This window comes from Heterocephalus glaber, unplaced genomic scaffold (genome assembly GCF_053883595.1).
Source record: "Heterocephalus glaber isolate CG9 unplaced genomic scaffold, H.glaber_assembly_v1.0 deba00000347, whole genome shotgun sequence".
NCBI classification, from domain to species: domain Eukaryota; kingdom Metazoa; phylum Chordata; class Mammalia; order Rodentia; family Bathyergidae; genus Heterocephalus; species Heterocephalus glaber.
Window position 1 is genome coordinate 54,012,497 of NW_028258143.1, and position 25,759 is coordinate 54,038,255.

Consider the following 25,759-nt stretch of genomic DNA (forward strand, 5'->3'; position numbering starts at 1 on the left):
AACCTCTAGTACCTCGGAATGCAGCAGTTTGGAGATAGGGCCCTAAGAGGTGACTGAGCTAAAAAAGAGACTATTACGGTGGAGACTCCCGTATGGCTGGCAACCTTGTAAGAAGAAGAGACATCAGGGATGAGTGCACAGAGGAAAGACTTTTGCAGACACAGTAAGGAAGCGCCACCTGTAAGCCAAGGGGAGGCCTGAGAAGAGGACAACCCCACTGACACCTTGATTTTGAATTTTTACTATTTGTACTATTTAGGCCATGCAGTCTGTGGGATTTTGTTATGGCAGCACTAGAAATTAATACACAAAGTTCTTACAATATACATTTGTTTACTGTCCATCATGGAAATAGGATAATGGCTTCTGAATAAAATATCTGTCAATTAGTTGATTTCCCACCCAAGATATAGCTGGATTATCACACATTAAGTAGTAAAACATCAGCCTGGACCCTAACATGTGAGCGACTGTTAAAGTATTATTCAATAATTGAATGAATCATCAAGAAATTATCAGATTTTAGGTGAAAAACTGTGGAGAGGAGGGGAAGGACCTGCCAATAAACCTTTTATAAAGGAGTTGGCTCTATGAGTTGAGAAAACAGAGCACAATATTTTGCATAAATGACTTGAAAACTTCAGCTATTGGTTTTTCTTTGTTGTATGTGCATGCGCACATGCACAAACACACACACACACACACACACACAGAGTATACATCAATATTTAGAAATTCTAGGATGTCCTAGTTCTGTGAATGAAACAACTGGCGTCACTAGTTTTACTATAACACTATTAGCAACATCATGGCTTAATATGTTAAACAACATCACACACTGATTCCAGACCAACAAGGGCAGTAATGGCGAACCTTTTAGAGCTTTCAATGATACAAACAGCCCATGGTGGCATGTGTACCATAGGTTCGCCACCACTGAACTAGGGCATCATACAGTCTGGACCCATTTGCTAACCATGAAATGTCAGTTAGCAGAAACACCTCGCAAGGAAGAGAATTGGTAACCCCCGGCCCCAGAGGGGACATATTCTCCCTAACCATGTGGACGGCAGGCTCAACCACAGCCCACGGTTACTCCACACTGGCTCGAAGACGCTCACACTCCAATATGCTAGGAAAGTAGAACTAACTTTAAATGTAAAATGATTGATCTTAGAACCAAGAGAACTGCTAGTTATTTAAATAAAGTGCTTCTTAGTTTTCACAGGCAATTTATATTCATTCTAGAGCTAACTGGAGAATGACCTGAAGCGGGAAGAGATTTCCAATAGCCCCCAGTAGAAAGAGGGCCTCAGAAGGCAGGATTCTAACCCTGTGGTGGTGGAGTTCTATTAGTGTAGACAAGACTCGGCTTTATGGAGTTATGTTTTATCATTACTATGGGTTATTTGAAAATGTAAAGCATTTTGTTCTATAAATCCTGCCAAAAGTCATCCTTAAGTACTTAAAATGGATGGAGTAGAAGTAAGCTCCCCACAAAAAGTTGACTCAGTAGAGGGGTATTTTATTTGCTCTGTATGAGGGGGGATGGGAGAGGGTGTCACAGAAATAATACAATGGGACAGAGCCAAGGGTCCAACTGCTCTCTTGCCCTCTTTGTTTTCTATTCCTTGTTTTATTTTTATTTACACTCATTTATATTTTACTTTATATATAGTGTAGCCTTCTAGTTTATAAATACGTGCACACATGCCCACACACACACCCTGTTGTTCACTTCCCCCATATACACATTTGTTTGACCAAACAATAGTAATAGAAATAAATTTATACTACATGTTACTCAACAGTGTTTTAATAAAGTCATACTGAGTTATTATAACCACAAAAACAATTGCAATGGCATTCATTACAAAGACAAAGAATCCACTGCAAGGTACATTGCAAAAATAAAATCACTTAGCAAACTCAAGTTGCTACTAAAATCTTGAATGTTAAAAATCACATAATTTGGGATTCCTACTCAAAATTATTCTTTTTGTTTTTGGTACTGGGGATCAAACTCGGGACCTTGTGCTTGTGAGGCAGGCGGCGGGACCACTGAGCTGAATCCCCGGCCCTCAAAATTATTCTTGATTCTATTCTTTAAAGACTACAGGATGCAAACTTAGTTGGCTATCTTTAAGACCTGAGAGCCATTAGAGCTAATTATGATGAATTTGGCTTTGTTCTTCAACTTCCTGTAAAAATACTCAACAGGAAAATTGATGCTCACAGTAAACCACAGCCATCCTGTTTCTTTAACACGATCTTTTCACAGCTGTACTTGCCAGTAGCTTCTATTTTATTAGTCATTGCAATACCCCTCATCACCACCAAGGAAGCCTGTCTTGCTTGGCCATTTAGAAACTCTCAGTACCTCTGCAGAAAAGCTTGTTGCTGTTACTGTCCTCTCCTCAGTTTGAAGGCTGCTGCTCAGAGCAATGAGGCGATCGAGCCAAACAAGAAAGGAACAGAAAAGGCAGCTAGACCCAAGAGGAAGCTGCTTTCCTTTATAAGCAAATCAACTGCCTCGTTACAGATCATTGTTGCTCTCCGTGTGCACTACATGTGGAACATTTTTCAAAATATACTTGCTCTTTTCTTGGATGGTTACCATTTAAAACAACAGCTTAAGTATCTTCTCATTGGTAATGGCTTATGTCTCTGCTGACTTGACGTAGCTGACTCTGATACTCGATATGCTCCTTTTGGAGCTCTTTTATTACAGTTGATTTATTTAGGAGGAGGGTAGAAAGGGCATTTTTCAAAGAATTTTTCTTTTCATTTGCAGTACTGAGGATTGAAGTCAGGGCCTTCACACTGAGCTACATCCCCAGCCTCCCTCCTCCCTTTTTAAACAAATATTTTGAGACAGGAGTTTGCTCCGTCACTAAATTGCCCAGGCTGGGCTCCAACATGCAAGCCTCTTCCCAGAGTGCTGGGATTATAGATGCGTGCCACCATGCCTGGCTTTATCCAAGAAGATATTCCAAAGCACCTATAACGTCATTAAGATTGGCCAGGAGCTTGAACACAAAATCCCAATTTTAATCTAAGAGTGACTGCAAGAGAAATAAAGGTTACTATGAAATATTTTTAATTCACTATGAAGTATATTTAAAATTTAATACAAACTGATAGACATCCAAGACCCTTTTGGCAGTAAGAAAATGACGTTTAGCTGAGCAACTCACCTACCTGTCATTAAACCAAGGGACAGGAAAAGGAAACTTTTAAAAAGTGTCAGTTTTCCTCCCACTACCTCCCCGTCTCCTTGAAGTACTTTCTTTTAGGGGCACAAATGTCAAAGATAAAGTTTTCCTACATTGTCACCACCACGCTTAGTTTACCCAGAAGAATGAGATTTGTCCCTGTTCCTAGGTAAACACATACACACACACACCATTACCACTGCCACATTTGCTCATTTGATCATTAAAATGTACCCTCCTAAGATAAGCAGAAGTGTCACCAAATTTACTTCCTAGAAAGGAAGAGATCTGAATTTGAGACTAATCATTTTAAAGATATTTACTGTTGCTGTGATAATTAAAGCACTGGTAATCCCAGATTCCCAGGACCAGGAAAAGGACCTCAGGGACTTGCATGGTTTATCACGTTGCCTTTAGACTGCACTTAATGAAAAAAATTCTTGAAATTCAGAAAACTTCCTCCATCCCATCCTTAGCTGTTAGATGGCCTGGAGCAAATTACTTAGTTTAAGTCCAGTTCCTGCAATTAAATGTAGAAAATAGTACTGTATCTACTTACTAGGGTTATTTAAAAGTTAAATGAGGCAGTGCCTAATATGTATTTGCCCTCTGTTAAAAATACAATAAGCAAAAGTAAAGTGTATAGCATATACTACGTGGTCAGTAAATGTTACTATCTTTCCCTCTATTTAACCATGAGAAAGATAAATATTGGCTGATTTAAAACTCAGCCTATGCTTGCCAACCCATGCAAGCCTCTGTATCACACACAGGGAAGGGACACGAGTATAAAGTATGGTTTTAATTTCTCAGAGAAGTATATTTATGAAGGCATTTCTTATTCTAGTATTTTTTTTCAGTTTTAATTTTCAGGACTGATAGTCACAGAACAGAAAGAGGTATTTATGGCAGTCCAGGGGAAGCATTCTTTTCAAGAAGAAGCACATATATGACAATTTGGAAAGATAAAACAACTCAAACCTTAAAAGCAGAACTGTATTACAAGTTAAAAGGCCAGAAACTTCCAAAGTAAATGATGTGTTCATTAAACGTTAAGCAGACTTCACAAGGGCAAAAAAGGCAAAGGGTCCAGGAATTAGGGAGCTCACTTTCGCTTACATCTTAGCACCGGTTGGAGAACTTCCACTTATACGCAAGATCTAGAATGTGATTCCTTAAAAATCAGAGTGAAACAACTGCTGGAATCCAGGGAATAATGTTCACCATTGGGACTTTTCTGAATAGTACAATTTATCCAGAGTATGCGTCAACCTTCAAAGTTTAGATATCAGAGTAGCTGAAGAGCCGTAAACAAGCAACCTGTGAACCCACTGATAAACTTTCAAAGAGCATTAGAAAAGCTGACTATGATTTAAGGTAAATCATCCAGTGATGGTGAACTTTCAATGACACAAACAGCCTGCTGTGGCACATGCGCTGTAGGTTCGCCACCACTGACCCTCTTCAGACCTATAATAAGGAAAGTTTTGACTACATCAGATTCTAATTCAGAAGAAACAAAACTGTATGAAGCTAACACATAATACTCTAAGCCCCAGAATTCAAGTGAACCCTAAGAGCAGAGCTTCCACACTAGCAGACCCTAAACCTTACCCCAGCTTCTTTTCTTCCTCCCTTGCCATCCTGTCTTAGTCTTTCCCTGCCACCAGTCTTTCTCTCTACCAAGCTGTCCTACTGTTCTTAACTCGAATCTTTCTGCAGCCCTTTTTTCATTTACCACACCGCCATCTCTCACTGTACACGCTGGTTATGCCATTACATTATTGAAAAGAATTTGTATTTGTTTGACTCCAGTTGTACGTGCTCTCCTAATTTTTTAAACCTTTACTGAATATTTCTTTAAGGGGAAAAATGAATATAAGTCAAGTTACTTTTAAATACATATCCTAGAGAATTTTTTAAAATAGAAAACATTTCCTTAATCCTGCTCTGTGGCTCTCTGAGTACATAGCTTGAAATTTTAAATTATAGCATTCATGCCAAAATTTAATCATAGTAAATGTAAACAGAATTTGATTTACAATAGTAGTTTTACTGCAGTGCTTCAGTGGCGAGAGAATTATTCTAAAACACCATCTGTTTTCTTCCTCACAGACTCTACTTAGAAATGGTTTAGTTTGGGAGTTGAACTTAACACATCTATAGCAATAGGACAACAATGGTTTTGCTCCAAGTACAATGCTCAGTATCTTACTTTGGTATGAAGCTGCCAAGAACTCCTTCTACTTTAAAGTATTACTGTTGTTGGCCAAACTGAGGATTCAAAGGTAGCTGTGTGGACACCTGTACCTTATACTAATAGGACATGTTTCCCGATCTGAACTCCCATCTCAAATGGGAAAGTAGGGAAAGAAATTCCTATGGGACCAAATTTGCCCAATGGCCAAAAAATTCTACCTAAAACACTTCATAGATCTTACCTCAAAACACAAGTTATGAATCATTCACAATCACCATAGTGGGCAACAGGATTGATATATGTGCTGCTGATGTGAGCACAAGCAACAGGATTAAATCATATGGTTTTTCTAACTAATAACTTAAACAGCTTTATCTCGACATAGTATGGCCCATCTAAAGCCACTTAGTTCCTCCTTCTCTCTGATAAAGGAAATAAATTTAGTTTTAATACCATTTTTCTTACCGTTAAAGGGTACTGTAAGAAGGCATGATCAGGAACACAGGCAGACAGAGAGCAAACGACACATGAGCCAAGAGAGAAAACCTGAAAAAGGCATCATCTTCTAAGGCAAACGTGGGGTCGTTTCTAGGCAGCCATTTTGGACAAGCTCTGGTCTCTTCTTCAGTGTGACATACTGAGTCAGAGGCAGATGCGGACGTCCTTCTGTGGTATTTGCTTCCTGTCTGATTAATTTGTTGTTTGTTCCTTCCTCCTTTGCTACAGAAAAAGAAACTAGATCGGTTTTACTTAGGAAGCAAGCAAAGAAAAAAACCTAAATTAAAAAAATTAATGTTTCTCTTTCCCACAAGGTATAATATAGCCATTTGGTATGGTGACAAGAGGTTCAGCATCTCTATCCAGTCAATAGCCTGACTTTATTTTAGTCACCTCTACAAAAATAATTGTTCATGGGACTTGAGATTCTTCAAAAAAATTCTGTGTGAAAGCATCATTCTCAATTCCATTTAGTAATAAGGAGAAGAGTCACTCAAGAAATAAAAGCTCTTAAGTATACTGATAATTAGTCTAAGTGATCCTTCCTCATTTACAGAGCATTCAAGTATGTGGGGAGAAAGTTACAAATGCAGATGAAGAGAGTAGGTCAGGTGTATGAAGGCAAATGAGTTCTGAAATGTGGTTTGGGTGCCGAAGTCAGGATAAATGACATACAGCTCAAGTCAGCAGCAGATTCATAGCTCTCTAGGTCAACATGTTTTGTTTCTACCCTCTGTACTTAATGGGGTAACAATAACTCTCCCAAGATGCTTGACATAAGCATACAGGAAATGAGGACAGAAGGAGGAGTCAGATAGGGTCTTTAAAGAGGTGGGTGGCAATGGAATATACGGAGACAATACCATGTAAGAAGCTTGACTTATGTACAGCGTAGAGCAATCTGAAAATGCCCATATTTTTCTTGACACATCTGAAAGATTTAGACTTATAACTGAAACATATACAATGTAACTCTGAAAGAGTATCACTGGAAGAATGAAAAACAGACACATATTTCAAAAACTAACTTTACTGTCAAACGTGCTCATTGGTTCCTGATTCTGCCAAGTTCAGGGCAAAGAGGCATGTTAGCAAACCTTCCCTTCCCTGTAAATGCCTGCACTGGGTAGACCAGTGTTCTCAACCCAGGCTGCTGTTGGAAATGTGTGGAAGCAGTTTCAACTGAGGGTGAGATGGAGGGAGGGCCCGTGGGAGTCAGTGGGAGGGCCCTGGAACCTGGTGCTCAGGACAGACACTGGAAGAACTCCTATTGAGGAGTACTGGGGTAGATGATGTCTAAAATTCTTTCAAACTCTAAATTCTCTGAGATCTGAATTGAATTGCATGAGCAGTCTCATGTCATGGATACAATTCCTGAAAGTGAAGCATGCAGGGATTGGTAGTCACTAGAAGTAGCAGTATTAGTAGAATGTCCCCTAATGTACCTGGAGCCATTTGAAGGACTGCATTCCTAACACAGGGCTTAGAATCTCAAAGACAATTAATACAGGAATAAATACAACATGAGTTTAGACAGAGGCAAAGGCCTGTCCTTTTTCATCTGCAAACCCTTGGGACAAGAAAGGATTTGATCAATTCAAAATGTCTGAGTGAATCTTTAGAGGAAGTCTAACCGCAATTGGGTCTAAAAAGAGAACATGGGCCATGTGATGATTTTTCTATGTGTTTACAGAATTATTTTTGAAGTTCACTAAGTGAGGCAGCACACACACACATGCACACACACACACACGAATGCGGATACGGAGTACACCGTTAGTGACAGCTCAGTAAGAAAGCAGTGTGTCACCTAGCAGGCAGGCTTCAAGAATTCAAGCTTTTAGTTGTGAAAAGCCTGGGTCTGGTCCAGTGATGGCAAACCTTTTAGAAATTTCAGTGATAACAAACAGCCTGCTGCGGCATACATGAAGGAGGTTTGCCACCACTGGTCTAGCCCATCTTTAACGAAAACTTGTAAATGCAGTCAACATTGGGCACATTTATTAGGTATCTATTATGCACAAGAGGACGTGAATTAGACAATACTTCCTCTTTGTTTAACTCCCTCCAATGTTTTCTCATTTCACTTACAAAGTCCAAATTCTTTCCCTATAGGGCCACAAGGACCCACACAATCTGCCTCCCCGGTGCTCTGACTCCATCTTAGTATTCCCTCTTGCTATTTTACCTCCCAGCCCTTTGTGTTCCTTAACTGCACAAAGCTCATTTGTGTCTTGGAAGTTCTCTTGCCTAGGACACTCCTCTCTTGGTTTCTTCACAGTCTTTAAATCTCAGCAAACAATGTCTCATCTCTCCTGTTCTCTTTTCTTCATAGCACATGTCACCACTTGACAGTTTCTTATTTATTTGTATGTCTCTCCTCACCAGAGTCCAAGCTCCACAAGAGCAGGGACTAGGTCTGTCTTATCTCTTGCTCTTGTCCCAGCATCTAACATAATATACTGTCTTAACACCTGGTCGGTGCTGAATAAAGTGCTTATTGAATGAAAAAAAATCAGTATCTCATACAAATTCTACTATAACATTCCTTTACAAGCTTAAGACTGTTCCTCCTGAAATAATGCCAAGATTAGACTTAAGCTTTCTTGGGAAAAGCCATTACAGGGCTACTTTCCAGAGGAAAGGTCAGTAGGTAACCAGGTGGGCTCAGCAGTGTGTGCAAAGTCATGCGGCATGAGTGGCTTCTATCATGGGACAGTGGGCAGGGGGCCTAAGAAAGTTAAAACAAACCAATCAGGAAGGAAAGAGAGGAAAGAAAAGAGAGACAAGGCAGGAAAAGATGGAGGCTCGAGGTCACACAGCAGGCTGGCTGCCACCTGGCTGAGCTCAGTGGCCTAGGACGCCACCTCTGCAGTGAACAAAACACAGGTGCTGGATGTATCAGTGCTTTTGGCTCTTAGAGTGGAAAGCAATATTCCCAGGTCAGTGTCAGCTTTTCCTGCAGGCAAGTTCTTTAAAAAAGGAATTTTAGGGCTGAAAGAGACCACAGAGATGCAAGCCCAGATTATCACTGACAGATGAGGAAATGGGGACCAAGAGCTGCAGTCTGCAATCTGCCCACTCATCACACGAACAGCAGCACCACAGTGTGGCTAGAATCCAAGCTCCCGCAACGGGGCACCGGACTAGTACTGCCGAGACCTTGTGTTAGGGTCAGCAGGGCAATACCACCTAACCACGATATACAGAAGAGGCAGAAGGAAGAGGAGTAGGAAAAAGGGGTGGAGGAGCAGAGGGTAGCATTTGTGTCATCGTGGCTGCTGTAATCAAAGCCCCAGGATAAGCAGGGATTAAGAATTAAGGTGACAGGGGCCAGGGATTTAGCTCAGTGGTTTCACCTCCTGTCTTGCAAGCACAAGGTCCCGAGTTTGATCCCCGGTACCAAAAAAGAAGAAGAAGAAAAAAAAGGATTAAGGTGACAATCACAAATGTGGACTTGAAGAATTTTAGAGGCCTATACCTTCCCCATCAATACATAGACCAGTCTGAGCTTATGATAGATAAAACAATAATCAATAGGCCCTACACCAACCAGGTAATGAATTTTCCATATTAATCTACAGAAATAAAAACCAAGGGCAGACACAAGATTAGATCCCAACTGTATAGGTCTCATCAGTCTTGGGAAAGCAGTAAAAAAACCACAGCCAACAACTCTCCTGCAGTGGCCCCAAATCAATACCTACTGCGTCAGTGCACTAGAGACACGTATAAAATACGAGAACATTCTTTTTTAAATAATTCTGGCTTGTCAGACTGGGTTTCCATGACTACCTGCTATAATGCTGTTTACTTTGATAATGCAAAGATGCTTATAATACTGTATTCCCTAAAATCTAAAGCACCTTCTTCAACAGCAAAAAAGTTCCTCTTATAGCTTTGCGGGGGAAGAAAAGAAACACTACCAGATTAAATGTATGCATCTATTATAACAGGAATCTACTTTCAAAATGTTAAAATATGAGGGCTGGAAGGGTAGCTCAGTGGTACAGCACTTGCCTACCATGCTCAAAGACGTGTTTCCCATCCCAGCACCTCCCAAAAAAGAGAGAGAGAGAGAGAGAGAGTATTAAAACAGGAGAATCATGTAATTTTAAAAAGCAGATACAGGGCTGGGGATTTAGCTCAGTGGTGCCACCACCTGCCTCGCAAGCACAAGGTCCTGAGTTTGATCCCTAGTACCAAAAAAAAAAGTAGATGCAAAGGAAATAATCCTTTGTGCCACATAATTATCATTACAGTTTTACTGAGGGTAGATTATTTAAAAATAATCTCAAAAATATAGAGAAATTAAAAAAATAATTTTGTAGAAGTCCATGCCCTGTCAACATAAACTGGTCTAATCTTACTTGGGAAAAATGTGCAATATATCTCACCCTCTTTGTCTTTTTCTTTGGTTTTATGTGGGGCCTCCTCCCCGCCTCAGACCACATGGACTCAGAGGCATTCACTCCCCCTGCAGACACAGGAAAGGACGTGATTCAGGGTCGGCTCGCTGGACCCTCGCCTTCACTTGGCTCTATCTGGTTTGGGGGATGGCCTATGATATGTTCAGAACAAAGGAAACCTGTGGCTAGAGGCGAGCACTCTTTCTGAAGATAGGGCTGGAATGAGATCTGTGATTCTGAAGGGGTTGGACCCGCTACTCTGTCCTTTGACCACACTGGGTTGGAAACCAAGACCAACACCCTGGGGGACTGGGACGGACGAAAACGAAGTACTGATCTTGTTGGTTGAGCTCTGAACCAACCTATACTCAGTGCTAGCCCTACTTCTAGACTTCTTATTTATTCAAGCAAATAAATCCTCTATTTTGTTTAAGCTGCACAGTCAGGTTTTCTATCACAAACGATACAGAGAATCTTAAGTGATATAGGACTAGTACTACAAGTGAGTGCTGAATGTGACTAACCAGCTCTAAAATGTGCAACTGGCTGGCTGCGATTGGGGGAAGACTAGCTCTGGCTCCCCTGAGCTCAAAGGTGCTAATCCTTGTTTTGTGACAGCAAACTTGCTGGTTATGCTGCCACCTATTGAACCCTTGGTCTAAGGCCATGGGGCTGCTCAGGGAACACCATTAAAGGATTCCACAGACAAAATTTAGAACGTCCCAGTGTCCTCTAGGAAGATCCACAGGAAAGAGATTAACGTAGGCTGAAAACCACCTAGAAGCACAGAGGGGAAAATATAGCTTTGTTAGCAGAGGCTCCTTTTAGCTTGTGATCTGTAATCAAGATGGGTGAGGGTCAAATCATCTGGTCAAATAATAATCAAATAGTCTTGTGGGGTGGAAAACTCCAATTTTTTCCTGCTAGGCTAACAATAGAGAAAGCTGGGACAGGATGGTAAGAACCATACCAGGAAATAAGTCTGGAACACAGAAGCCTGATCCCTCATTGTCTCTCCAAAGATGTTCCATTGTCTTCTTTCATCTGAATGAAAAAGGACGGTTACTTTCACTGTGACATTGGGTTCCACCTCATGAGCCACAAGTAAATAATCAAATATCAAATGAAGAGTTTGGATTGATTGGAGGTAGACTTGGGTCTGCATTAGCTGTCTTTTTTTTTTTTTTTTTTTTTGAGTTATTGGGGACTGAACTCCAGGGTCTTCACACTGAGCTATGCCCCTAGCCCTTTTCGATTTTTAGTTTGAGACAGGGTCTCACAAGTTGCTCAGGCTGGGTTCACACTTGTGATCCTCCTGCCTCTGCATAGGTGGTGAAGGTAATTTATTACCTGGAGGCCTTTTAAAAACTGTAAATATCTAAAGATCTCCCTACTTCATATCATCTACCTTTTATTTTGCTCTATATTTATATTTTGGGTTTCTCATATAAGGGAGACCATGCAGTATTTAAGCTTGAGTATGTGATTTATTTCACTTAATATTATGGTCTCAAGGTGTATCCATTTACTTATGAATGCCTCAAGTTTATCATTCTCTATGGCAGAGTACTACTCTATTGTGTATAAATACTACATTTCCTTTTTCCACTCATCTGTTGATGGGCATATAGGCTGTGAGATGGAAGGAGTGAAGAGGGAGGAGAGGGAAGGGAATGAAAAAAAAAAAAGGAAGAAAAAAAACCCCAGAACTAGAGCTTTTGCAAACAGGAAGGGGACCAGAAGTTGGAGGGAGCAGGGAAGGATGGGAGGAGTGGAGGATGAAAAAAGGTAAGATGTGTTATGCACACGTACCAACACCCCACAATACATATCATCCTAATATATTGCAAACATGTACTAACAAAAATAAATAGATAAAAAGTATGGAAAGGTACATGTGTGAAGTACGCATCTTTTGCTCTAGGACTGTCCAGCATCCAGCCCCTCTGAAGTGCAGTAACAAGTTCAGGTCTGGGGAGATCAACTGATCTATTCTGATCTTCTCATCCTAGCTGGGCTAACTCTACTCAAACCCCGCGATGGAAAGTGCCCAGCCTAGGGGTTCCCTGGCTGCAGCACCAGCTCCCAGATGAACCAAGAAGATGCACTGAGACTCAGTCCAAGACTCCTGGGCCTGGGGCTTGGCCCCATTAGGGACTGGGGCTGAGAGGAAGCTCAGTTTCCTCTCAAGCACAAGAAGAGCTCGAAGGGAGACTGAGATTTAAGCAGTGCATCGACTGAACTCCACACGTGGATATTATCAGGCCCTGAATCCAAATTAAAAAGTGGGAATTTGAATATTGATTGGATATTTAACACAAGATATTATTGCTAAATTTTTTTTTTTTTTTTTGTACCAGAGATCGAACTCGGGTCCTTGGGCTTGCGCATCAGGTGGCGAAACCACTGAGCTAAATCCCCGGCCCTATTGCTAATTTTTAAGTTTGAGAATTTTACTGCAGGTTTGCTGCATTTTACAAAGAATACTTAATTTTTAGAGATCCCTCCTGCCATGTTTCTGGATAAAGTGACTCGATGTGGGAGTCTGCTTCAAGATAACTTGGAAAAGGGGAGTGGTGCAAATGAAACAGAGTGGTCACAAGAAGACCACTTACAGCTGCGTGAGGAGTCCTTGTGTGTTTGGATATAATCTACTTTCCATATGGCTTTGAAATGTTTCTACAATGAAAAGCTTTAAAAAAAACCCTTGTGACTCATTCCCTTTCCATCCAATAGAGGCTGCTGGAGAGGTTTTCTCACTTGATTATAAACCTGCTAAGACTTGGGAGTTAGAAGTCAGAAGTTACTTTATACTTCTCAAAACAGATCTACGCCTGTGGACACAATGAGATAGAGACTGAGGGCCCCCTTCATGTGGCTCAGAAGCCAAGTGGCTCTTCCCGGAGAGGACTTAACTCCCAACATCTGAGACTCATTAATAGTGGTTAACGCGGCGGCAGCAACAACATCCAATCAGCCAACCAGGAAACAAGAGAAAACAATCACCTTTCTGGATTAGGACTGTCCAATCAAAATAGGAAATATATTTTGAGCCACACGAATATTTTATATTTTATATTGGCCAAACTACAAACAGCAAAAAGAAACAGGTGAAAGTGTAATGATGTATTTTATTTAACAGGCTTTTTCAAAAAGAATATCAGTACAACTTGTACTAAAGTTACTAGGTATTTTACATTTCTTTTTCACACATGGTCTTCAGAAACAGTGCAAATCTTATTACTGGTGGCATTTCAAGTGTTCCGGAGTTGCTACCATACTGGGCAGCACAATTCTAGTTGGCCTGGGTCTGATGGGAAGGGGCTCATCTCACTAATATTTTCCCTTGGCAAGAGGCCTGATAATACTTCACAGATGCTCAGTCAGTGTTAGTTGTGGATCAGTCTCAGTCTCAGCCAACTCGGAGCTATAGCTCCAAAATCTTACGACTATCCTGCTTGGAGCCATCTCCAGGGCACTGACCAGGTATTCTCAGGTTTGCAGCCAGCAAGGCTAATGGCCTACATTGGCTTCTCCTTCTGGAGCTTTACTGCTAACACTCCCAGCACCTGCCTGAATCCTCAGCCAAGAGATTCTGTGTGTCGTATATAATGGTTTCAAACTGGCAGAACAAGAAATTCATGGGCTCCAAAACCACTTTACACCAAATGAAATCTAAAGTCTTTCCACATCTGTGAAACCCTCCTGGAGCTGACCCTTTGCTGCCTGTCCTCTCCTGCGTTGCGCTCTTCTGCCCCCTCCATCTTCTCTCTGCCTCACTGTCTGAGCCTGCTGTTCCCTGTCTCCTGGCTGTCCACACTGCCTGCTCCCTTGGTCTGATAATGTCTGGTCTTACTTGTGCATGATCTGCTTTTCCCACTGGAGAGGTGGCTGCATGATGGCAGGGACTTTGTCTGGTTTGCTCCTATCTCCCCAGCTGCTTAGAACGGTACCCAACACACCATAGTGCTTAGAGTTTGTAAATGAATTTGTCATTGAATTTTAAAAGCTTTCAGCTCTTAGCCAGGTGTGGTGGTGCATCCTTGTAGTCCCAGCATTCTGGGAGGCTGAGGGAGGAGGACTGCAAGTTTGAACTCAGCCTAGCAACTAAATGACTTAGCAAAATCCTGTCTTAAAATGCAAAATAAAGGTTGAAGATGTAGCTCAGTGTGAAGGCCCTGGGTTCAATCCCCAGTACTACCAACATCAAAATAAGTTTCCAGCTCCAGGTTTAGTTTCATTACTCACCTTACCTGCGGGCCTGACTACGCTGCCACACTGGTCTCTAGGCAGAGGGGTGCTGGGTTTGCTCTTCCAAAAAGACCCAGGAAACCCTTGTTCCTCCTGATATATGGTGATACAGGACAGCTATTCAAAAAGGCAACGTGGAAACCTGCCAACATACGTGGTAACTGTCTTTTTCGAGCAGAGACTAGCCAGTGTGTGGGACTGAACAAGGTCTCTTATTAAGTCAGACAGTGGTGAGGTGACTAGCTTGGAAGGAGAAAAGGGGAACCAACCCAGGGTGGGAAAAAGAGGCCCCAGGATTATCTATTTTTTTTCCTTTTTTCCTTTTTTTTGGTACCGGGGATTGAACTCGGGACCTTGCGCTTTCGAGGCAGGCGGTGGAACCACTGAGCTAAATCCCCGGCCCTGCCCCAGGATTATCTAGAAAGAACATTTCCATGATGGGTTCATATGCTCATTGTTATCGTCTGGGTCTAGAACGTCTCCCAAAAGTCACATGTGTTTGGAAGGTGACTGGATCACAGGGAGCTATACTCAGAGGGTCAACATACTGATGAGTTCAGAGTTGAATGTGTTTTAGGAAGTGAAGCCTGATCAGATGGGTGGGTCACTGAGGGGTGACCTGGAAGGGCTCCTCCCTTCTCTCCCTACTTCCTGGGTGCCATGGGTTGAGTACCTTTTCTTCTGCCATCTGTTTCTGCCTCAGAGCCAGCTGACCATGGACTAAAACCATAAGCCAAAGTAAACGTCTCCATCTTTAGGTTGCGAGTGTTGGGCACTGTGTCCCAGCAATGGGAAAGTGATTAAGATACTCTCATACAACAAGTCTGCTTTTATGTCTGTGGTGCATTTGATGCCCTCTACTCCAGGTGTGGAGTTAGTTGGGAGGGTTGTCTCTGCATGCTGAAAACGTAGCAGTGGAGTAAAAAAACAAAACAAAAGATTTCTGAAGTCAGAATATCACTACCCTTATTTATTTGTGGAAAAGCGCACTTCACAGGTGGAAGGATCATTCATGTTTCTTCTGAAAGCATTGTCTTAAGTAATCTAACTGTAAAAATTTTCCAGTTGGTCACCAATATCCAATATAAACAGTCCCCAGGGGAAAACCCACATGGAATACAGAGTGGTTTCCTACAACCTGAGGGGTACACTGGTGGAAAGTCCCTTTTCACATCCTGCCACGCACATTTTTGTGCACACACTCAGGGAGAAGGTACCAGCAGCATGCAGAATGCTGTGCCTGCCTTTTGGTGGCTTTTCAATTAGGCCTGAAGGCCAGGAAGGGCCTTTACAATCATTTCTCAGTTGGGGGTGATGGCCATCTGTGTCCTTAGGCATTTCTGTAGCGCAGTGGTTACTCAATGTCTCCTGCTGCAGGACAGACCACAAGGACACTGAAAGCCTCCCCAGGCTCTCAGGAAACAAGGTCAGCTACAGCTCTGCAGGAGGGGCTCAGAGACTGAAGACATCCCTGACGCCTGGCCCCTAAGCCAGGCCTGGCTGGCGACACCACGTGGGAGGGGCAGACCCAGCGGCTCTGCTAGTGGACTGGAAATGCGGGGCATCTGTGGGTGTTACAATAATGAGAGGCTTTCCTGGGATTCAGACTATGTGTATATACCATACCAGACTGTTCCATGCAGTATTGTCCCAATGTCCTTCAAAGGTCCCGATGGACATCAGTGTCCGTGAAGAAACAGTTTATAGTTCTCTAAGCCTAGACCTTAACTCCATTGTACATATAAACTCAATATAATTACAGATATTCCTTGACTTACAATGGGTTACCTTCTAATGAACTCACTGTAAGTTCAAAATGTGAGTTGGTACTAAGTTACAGTTAGGTAAGAGTAAGTTCTAATGCTAGGCGTGTCGGTGCATGTAATCCAGCAATTGGGAGGCTGAGGCAGGCGGTTCATCAAGAATTCAAGGCCAGCATGGGCTACATAGTGAGTTTAAGGCCAGCCTGAACTATACAGCAAGACCCTGTCTCAAAAAACTTGAGAGAGAGAGAGAGAGGGAAGTGGTTCTGGTGTGCTATTCCACAATATGTGACAGTAAGCAATAATTATGTACTATATATCTCAAAAAGCTAGAAGGAAGGATTTTGAATGTTTTTACCATAAAGAAATGATCAGTATTTGAGGAGAGTGATATCTTAACATGATTTAAACATTACAAAAGCATAAATATATAAAAACTCACTCACTGATATGTATAATTTTAATGTTTTTATATGTTAGAAAATATATTTAAGCCAGGCATGGTGACACATGCCTGTAATCTCAGCACTCAGGAGGCTGAGGCAGGAGGATTACTATGAGTTCAAGGCTAGCCGTAGTGAGACCCTTTCTGAAAAAACAAAAAGAAAATATATTTATTTAAAAATGAAAAAAAGCAGAAAATGCATTTAATGCCTCTAACTTGCCAAACGTCCTAGCTTCGCAGCTCCATGTGCCATAGAGCATGGGCTGTTTCCCCTCACACTGTGGGGCCGACTGGGGCTGTGGTCACTGCTCCCACCAAGCACTGTGAGAAAGCACCAGGGCCAGGCCCAGGTACAAACCAACTTTCCACATCTGAAGTGGAGTTTCTATGCAGTGCACTTTACTTTACACCATCATAAAGTTGCTAAACCATAAGCTGAACCATCCTAAGTCTGGGAACAGCCCTGTCACACCACTGTATTTACTCCTTGGATATTTCAATAATGTGCATGTCCTATCAGTGGAATATTTATTTTGTTCAGATTGTGAAAGAAATATGAAAGCTGTCAGAATCAAAATGTAGTTGCTGTGTAAACCCTAACCATGAGAGAGAGAGAGAGAGAGAGAGAGAGAGAGAGAGAGAGAGAGAGAGAGAGAGAGAGAGAGAGAGAATAAAGCCAGGAGGCTATGAAGCGAGGATTTTTATGCATGACTGCCTAATAGCGTCTATCACACAAGCCTGCCCAGAACCACAAGCTTGCTTCTAGACCACCACAACCCACCTTATACCAAAAGTACTTCTCCAAGGACATCTGCCCAGCAACTGTTTGTTCAACCACTCCTGCTATTAATCACTGTGGCCAAGAATTACTGCTCAAAAACATCTGATGTAAATCCTCATTTTTGCCTTTAAAAACTTCCCCTTACCTCAACTGCTTTAGATACACCCGTGGTTTACATGGCACATGTATTTCCCCTGCAATGCTCTGCTAGTCCCAAATAAATATCAGTGTCCTTTAAAGAATTTCTCTGATTTTTGTTTTAAGGATTAACATGATTTTTACCAAGAGTTGTTCATCTGTTCTGGAAAATCATGTGTCCAAGAACATGGCCAAGTGTGGTATTTAAGTCTCTAGAGGTAATCTGCACTGTGAATTTATGGATAGATGCAAACATCTCACCTTTTACTTTGTTTTGTTTTCTACTGAGATGTACCTGGTCACTTATAAATTGAAGTTCTTTTCTAAAAATCATTGGCATTTTTGGAAATTATATGTGAGGTCAGATATTTTACTTATAAAGTTCTTTAAGGGTTGTGGAAGAGGCATCAGAAAATACCTTTATTAAAAGTGGCTATGAAGTCAGACAAGGCCAAGAGCCACTGCTTCTGATAGTGCTGGGAGGCTGAGCTTCATTTGGTGACTCTGCTCCCCCAGCCTGGGAAGTGGACAGAGCCAAGGACACCAACCAGCTCACCTCTAATCCTGGGAGGGATTTTGCACTCCGCCCCCCGATGTGTCACGGAGGCCTATGTGCTTCTTTCTCCTGTTCTTAGCACACTCTGCTTTTCTCAGTGGCTTGGCCAAAACAGAATTTGTTGTACCCAAATGACCCCAGATTCCCTCCAAGAACTTTCCCCTCCCATGTGGCGGCCCTGGATTGTCCAAATGACTGACTGGGAAAACAGATTGTTGGAAAAACACTTCCAGGTTGTCTCTAATGGGGTCAACACCATATCAGGACACAGGAAAGACAATGAAAAATGCTTCCTATTTCCAAGTTGGTATTCAGAGGACAGAAAAGGCACAATCACAGGGTGGTCAGCTCAGCCATTTGTGTGGATTTTTTTCCTTTGGTTTTCTCAGGGCTGACCGAATGACTCCTTCCCTTGCCACACCGAAGCTGCTTAATCCAAAATCTTGGACCATTCTGTCTATTTCACATCCATCCCAACAGAATGATCAGCTGGTGACTTATGCAAAAAGCAGCTCCATGACTACATTTAAATATTGACTAGTCTGAGGATAACAAACCACCAAGATTTGAGGTATAAAAATCACATGGTTTATGCTTTGTGTGACACTCTCAGGAAGATAAATGGACAGAGTTTCAAAACTATCAAAATGCTCTCTCCCTGCCTCCCCTCCCCTTACCACAAAATAAAGAACCAAAATAAAATGAAACAACAACTAAAATCCAACTTGGGTCCCACTCTTGGCTTTGGGGTGGAATTGTGTCCTGGCAAGGAACATAGGGCACCGTGGCCAAGGCCATCATGTCAGAATAATGTGATATAGGGCCGGGGATTTAGCTCAGTGGTTCCGGTGCCTGCCTTGCAAGGACACGGACCCGAGTTCAATCCCTGATACCAAAAAAAAAAAAAAAAAAAAGAATAATGTGATATAACCACACTCTGTCCAGCCCCTGAACATGGCTTCTCTCTGTCTCACAGCTTCCTCCTTCTGGATTAGTTTCTCCAGCCTTGAGGTTCCTGTCATTCCTGCTTATCCTCCTTGACCTGGTCCTATACTCAACTCCTGTCTTCTCTGGCCAGAAAGCACACCACAGAAAGCTAGGTTACTTTCTAGAACTAGAAGTACCACATGTTCTGTGATCATTTCTATCACTTATCCTATCTCTGTGTCTCTAACTGCACTGTTAATAGTGAGCAATGTTGCTAGGGCTCCACGCACAGCAGCTTTTCAGCAAATGGGAAGCACCTCTCCCATGCCCAGTACTGTTAGGTGCTGGGGACATTACAGTGATGAAATAAAACTCTCCACCTTCAAGGAGCTTCCACTCATCTGACCTGATGATGTGATAGAAGTTAGATAAATTCAAGCCCTGGCCTGTGGAGCACAGGTGTTCATTTTGGCCCAGCTCATATCCTCTTCTACAGAGTTGCTTGCCAGGTTCACCACCAGAAGAGCTAATTCCGGTCGACTGATGTAAATGTATGGTCATTTCTATTTAAGAACTGTATGCATGAGTTGTTTTAATTTTCATTTCAATGATTCTCGTATTTTTTACAAACATTCTTGATGGTATGCTTCTAGGCCAGCAGCAAACAAAACGTCTATTTAATTCATAAGGTCACTAAAATGAAGGTTTAGTTCCCAGTCCTCCAAGGAAAAGACTTAGAGGTGACGGAGGGAAGAGGAAGGGTTCATTCATTTTTGGTGTTCCCAACCCCCAGCTGCCTAAGCTCCGCCCTTGATCCCATTCAGGGCCCAAAGGTGCTCCTGTCCCTAAATACTTTTATTCCCAGATCATAATTCTCTTTCCTCAAATAAAATGATCTCACTGAGCTGTAAGAAGGAAATCAAGTTATGGTCTTTATTTGAAAAGAGAAGGGCAATGTTAACCCAAATGAGACTGAGTTTTGTTGGAGGGAAGCACACTATTTGGTAGACTTACACTAGCTGGGCTCAGTATCTGTTTCTCTCATTTTTTACAGTTTTTGTCTTTAGTGTAAACAATATTTTCTCTTTTTAAAAAGTCAGACATGGAAAAGTTTAGAAAATATTAATAATATATTTTAAGCTGCTCATTAGTACCCAAAGAAAAGCAGTTAGTATTTTGGAATTTCCTCTCAGTATTTTTTCCCTCAGCTTTTTTTTTGGTATCAGGGATCAAACTCCGGACCTTGCACTTGCAAGGTGGGAACCACTAAGCTAAATCCCTGGCCCTTCCCTCTATTTTATTTTTACAGTGCTGGGATAGAACTCAGGCCTCATGTATGTGAGGCCAGAGGTCTACTACTGAGCTACATCCCCACCCGCCTCTGGGTATACTTGAAAAGAGATCATACTGGCTGTGTATATCCTTCTTATTCACATTTTCCCCATACTACTATTCTCAATATAATTTTAATAGTTGAATGTCTCATTTTCAGTGTTCTATTTATGTAAATGTAAAAAATTTAGACATTTAAATTGCATTCAACTTCATTACAAATCCTATGATTTAATATACTAGTATCTACATGTGTGTGGTCTAACAATAATTTCAGATTATTTCCTTAGGATGCATTATAATACAATGACAGGAACAGAAGGTATGGACAGATTTTTAAGTATCTCAACACACCCTGTTATACTGTTTTCTCAAGATGTTAGCTGCCATATTCCCATCAGTGCCCATGTCATATCTTTGCAATACAAGATTACCACTTTTCAAAATCTTTGCCAGTTTGGTAGATTAAAAAGTGCACATAAGGGCTGTTGTAATTTTCATTTATTGGTGAGGTTGACAATGTTTCATACATTTACTGTCTTCTCTATTTTAGTACATCTTTCTCTATTAATGGTGTGTTATCCAGAATTTTAAAAAAATCACAGAGTTTGAGTCTTTCCTTATTTCCTCCTATTTGAACCAAAAGACCTTAAGGCTCCAAGAATTTTTGGGGGGTTGCTGGGGATTGAACTGAGGACCTCACACATGCTAGGCAAGCACCCTAAGGGCCACATAGCTACACCTCCAGTCCACTTCTTGAGTCCTAAAAACAGAAATGTTTAATCCCTGGAGGAATGGGTGGACTGAGAGACCATTTCTGTGAGTATGTAAAGGAAATGTTAATAAACCAAGGACTGCCTTTGTTTTGCGGCTGTGGCTAATTTTGTGCAGTGTATGAGAACTGTTTCCATGCTGGGAGGAAGGGACAGAACTTCTAGGTCTACTCACCAGATCTCTTCCTATCTCAAAAACAAAAGCGGGAATGTTTGGGTTTATGCCACAGATATGCAAAGAGGAAACAACCATATGACCCCGAGTCACTTTTGTCTATCCTTCACAAGACCAATTCCCAGGAACTAAGGAGTAATTTAGGCTGACCTAATGAGTATCCAACGTTCCTTTATCTTCACTGTCTTCATTAACTATTATGGAATATCTTGGAAAAAAATAAAATCTAGTTTAGATTATTTTTTAAATGGTTGAAAACTTAGCAGCTGAAGCCTCTTTCTGGGCATAGGTCATGAAAGCAACTCCAGTGATCTACACAATGACTGATGGGGGACTTGGGCTGGAGTGACCCCTCTGGTCTCCTTTCCACCTGGCTTTTCCCAAGTAAAGACCTGAGACAGGGAGTTGCTTACTTTTTACAGTTCTCCTAGATAAGGAAGATGTTCAATACATCCAAATTAGACTGGCAGATGCTTCCAGGTGAAATGCTTAGCACATACCAAACAACGTTAGCTACCATTACTATTGTTTTAGTGCTACTTGGTAAAGGAGGAAACAAGTGGGGTTGGGAGGGAGGAAAAGACTGAAGGCAAAGAAGGGGATATATCAGGTTTAGGGCTCTTTTGTTTACAGAGGGATAATTCAATGCAATATAAGAATGAACAATTTGCTGTATTTGATACGTGAAAAATGTTAAGCACTGTTTTTCAGTGTCTGTTTATATCCTTTACCTATAGGTGTTTCTCTGATGTACTTGGCTCTATTTTGAGCTAGTGCCAACCAGCTTGACCTGTCCTAATGTTATTCTCATTCACTGAGGGCTATGCACTTCTGTGTGATTCCAAAAATCACTAGACTTGAACACACTTTCAGAAGAAAAAATGCTTCACAAACTTCATAAAAACACAACTTCTCCTAAAGGTTAAGATGAACAAGAGACCAGCAAATTGATATCATGTTCACTGACTTGTTCTCATGTCTCCTAGAGCAGGCTGTGGTCCATAAGGTAAGACAAAGTTCCAGGAGAGGAACGAGGAGCCACTTGTCTCCAAATCTTTCAGTGTAAAGAACAGGACCTCTCTTCAGTCCTCTAAGCAAGAAGCCCTTTTGGGGTATCTCCTCCAATTGCAGAATGGAACACAATGCTTTTTTCAAGGCTGCTTTATTCTATTGGCTGACGGGTTGACAAAGAGAACAGTAACACTTTGTGATGTTTCCAGAGGTGGCTCATAATGAACTGAGAGAAAACAGGCCTTTAGGCAAGATCTGGTTTCTCTGAGCAAGTGAGAAAACAAAACCACAATTCCTATCATTATGCCCAAGTTCAGCCACCACAAGATGATGGCACTCTGACGTGAAAGGTATCAGTGCCAAGAGTTGAATAAAGCTGCAGCAAAGTTGAACACCACGCAGCAAACACTCAGGATATCCAATTCTCCTTGGTGGGGCACACATGGAAAACCAGTGTGAAGATCAATCTGAAATTTTATTTTCCAAAGGATAAAGGTTTCTGTATACAGAATTTCCTATTCATCCCAGTTTACTCTTTCCGAATGCAAAGCACTCTGGAGGCACATTTCCAATCCTCTTCACTGTCACCCCCTACTGTACTTCTCCTTGACTCTGATGGCCCAAGGTTGGGAGAGTTTTCTTCTATTGCTTCTTTTGTCTCGATATCTTGAAAACAATAGAAAGCTCTTTAGAAATGCTCAGAGATACACAAAGATGAGAATAACTCAAAAGTACTATAGTATAAGCAGCATCTAGAAGTTCAGACAATGAAGAATAATAATATATATTCTACTCTGATGACTGTCTGATGATAATCAGTTACAGAATCAGTCTTTAAAAATGTGGTTTTAAAAACACTTTAAAATTATAATGTGACTTTATGCTAAAATGTTCCAAAACAATATAAAAGAGAGTATATATTATTCCAGAAAGTGAATACCTGTTATCATTTTGTTAGAATTTGGACTTTTACAAAGATAAAGTTCATGAAGGACTAGATTGACTCAGTAGTGATTTTACTTAGGGGCCCTTCTCCTACCTCCTACACAAAATAAGCAATTATAGCCTTAAAAATATAAAATCAGAATTTTATAAAAATATAAAATCAGTTTTTAAATGTATAAATCTGAGAATATATCAATCGCTATCAATTTAATGTCTGTGGTATTTTAAAGTCTCTGGTTCTATTTTCCTCAGCATACATATAGAATACTTAAAAGTTTAGAATTTATTCTTGTTATACATAAAATGTTACTATCTTCCTGGAGAAATCAGTTTATGAACTTATTAAAAAGGGGATGATACTTACAAAATATGTTAGTAAAAGCACTGTTTAGTGCATGCCTATAATCCCAGCTACTCAGAAGACTGAAGGAGGATTGCAAGTTTAAGACCAGCCTGGGCAACTTAGTGACACTCTCCCCATAGATACATAGAGAGGTAGATAGATGAGAGTAGCTTATATTATTGCAGGACGCAAATCAGTGTTCCCTGAGTTCAATCTCCACTACTAAATAAAGAAGGGGAGAAAAACACTGTTTATGTTTGTATATCAACATTTGAAAGTATGCAAAGGTCATACACTGTTAAGAATATTTAAAGCATAATAAAAGGAAGGTTAAGAATAGCTTTACTCAAACTTGCAGTTTTAAAATTCACCAGGGCCAGAGACACTGAAAGTATCAAAGATTAAGCAAAAATCTGCATTCAAGAGTCCTGTGGAATTCTCATATGGAGCGAAGATCATCCAAGGACATTATTTTAGCCTGAACTTTGAGTATCACTCAAGTAGGGGAGCTGACGCTAGGTATTCACAAAATGCAGTTTTCTACTGGTGAGCTTGGATGAAGGCAGGAAACCTTATTTCCAAAAATAAGTGCATCAGAAGTCATTTTGTGAACTCAGCCCAAAGCATGAAATGCACAGTAAAGTGTTCTGCCCTCCCTCAGTCATTGCTTCAACTAGTGGGGCTGGCAGGAGAATCACCCTCTGCAAAGCTGTTGCTAACTCCTGACTTGGAGGAAGTGGTGTGCTGATGCCATGAAAAAAAGCCCTCAAACACAAAGATACTTCAAAATGCATCTGTGTATAGCTCAGAGGAAACAAACAGCTCAGCTAATTTCAACTCAAAATAAACCCAAGAGACCAGTTTACCTTGGCCGCAGCTATACACATGAAGGAAGTGAAGGTCAGCGTTTACCCAGTGATTTTGTTCTGTGCCAAAAGGGATGGAAGGGCAAGGTTATGTATCGTAAGGTCAGGAGTGAGAGGAGATACATCCAACCAATGTGGTTTCAGAAGACAAAATTACGTGCACCTATGAGGGTTTACAACTTTGCCCTAGGAGACAGGTGGCTCTCGGTCACCTTACTCTCCATGACGCAGGTGGAATGACAAGTTGGATGCCCCTTCCTGAAACCACATTCTGAGCCTCAAACCCATGGTCTTTCCCTTGTGGAGGCCCTTCCATGGGTCTTCCTTCCACATCATTGTCCTGACGGGTAAGAATGGAGGGGGCCTCCTGAAACACTCATCTCTTTTGTTACCTTTGGGCTGAAATACATCCATAATCTTTAAAATGACCCATACTGAATTTTCAATTTTTGCTCCTTTATTTTTCTCTGTTTAACATTTATTAAAAATTTTATTAGTACATGTTCATGGTGCATAGTGAATATGTTCATCATGGGAAATTGGTACGAATATATAGCACATCTTGATACCCTTCTCCCCACTGTCTGCCCCACCCCAGGATCCCCATCTATCTCCACAAAGTCTATCTCCCTGTTTCCTATCATCTTTCTTTTATTTTGCTCTTTAAATTATTTTAAAATATTTTTTAAACTACATGAACACCTTAGGGATAAAGGTCATATTTTACTTGGCTTTGAAAATCAGAGTTTTCTCTTAAAGCTGTTACTTTCTGAAAGAACAGGGGAAACAGATATCAAACTTTCAAAAAGAGCCATTATTTTTTATTTTCAAATGACTTTCGTTGCTTTTTGTTTGTCTGAGACAGGGTCTCACACTGGCCTAGAACTTGCAATCCTCCTGCCTCAGCCTCTCAAGTGCTGGGATCTCACACGTGCACACTATCTCTTTTAGTATTCATTTTGAAACAGGGTCTTACTAAATTGCTTAGGCTGGCCTTGAACTTGTGATGATCCTGCCTCAGCCCTTCAAGGGGCTGAGATCATAGAAGTGCACTACAGGCCGGGTTTGGGAAGATCTCTGTCATTAATCTTTATATTGTTTTAACTCTATGGCTTGCTGAGGGTGGACTCA

The 25,759-nt window shown here is 41.2% G+C and overlaps 1 protein-coding gene and 1 long non-coding RNA gene across 7 annotated transcripts in view; one reads left to right on the forward strand and one right to left on the reverse strand.

Moving 5' to 3' along the window:
* Nucleotides 1-25,759, forward strand: part of LOC101715499 (uncharacterized) — a 139,045-nt gene that overhangs the window by 88,895 nt on the left and 24,391 nt on the right. The gene's annotated exons all lie outside the window — the stretch shown is intronic.
* The window catches only part of Wipf1 (WAS/WASL interacting protein family member 1), a 118,728-nt gene that overhangs the window by 29,007 nt on the left and 63,962 nt on the right, over nucleotides 1-25,759 (reverse strand). Inside the window, exon 2 of one of the 6 annotated variants that reach the window (XM_087200569.1) lies at nucleotides 5,881-6,135. The exons of the other annotated variants lie outside the window; for them this stretch is intronic. The gene's annotated coding sequence lies outside the window, so the exon portion shown is untranslated. The remainder of the gene's footprint in view (nucleotides 1-5,880; nucleotides 6,136-25,759) is intronic. 6 annotated transcript variants of the gene reach the window in all.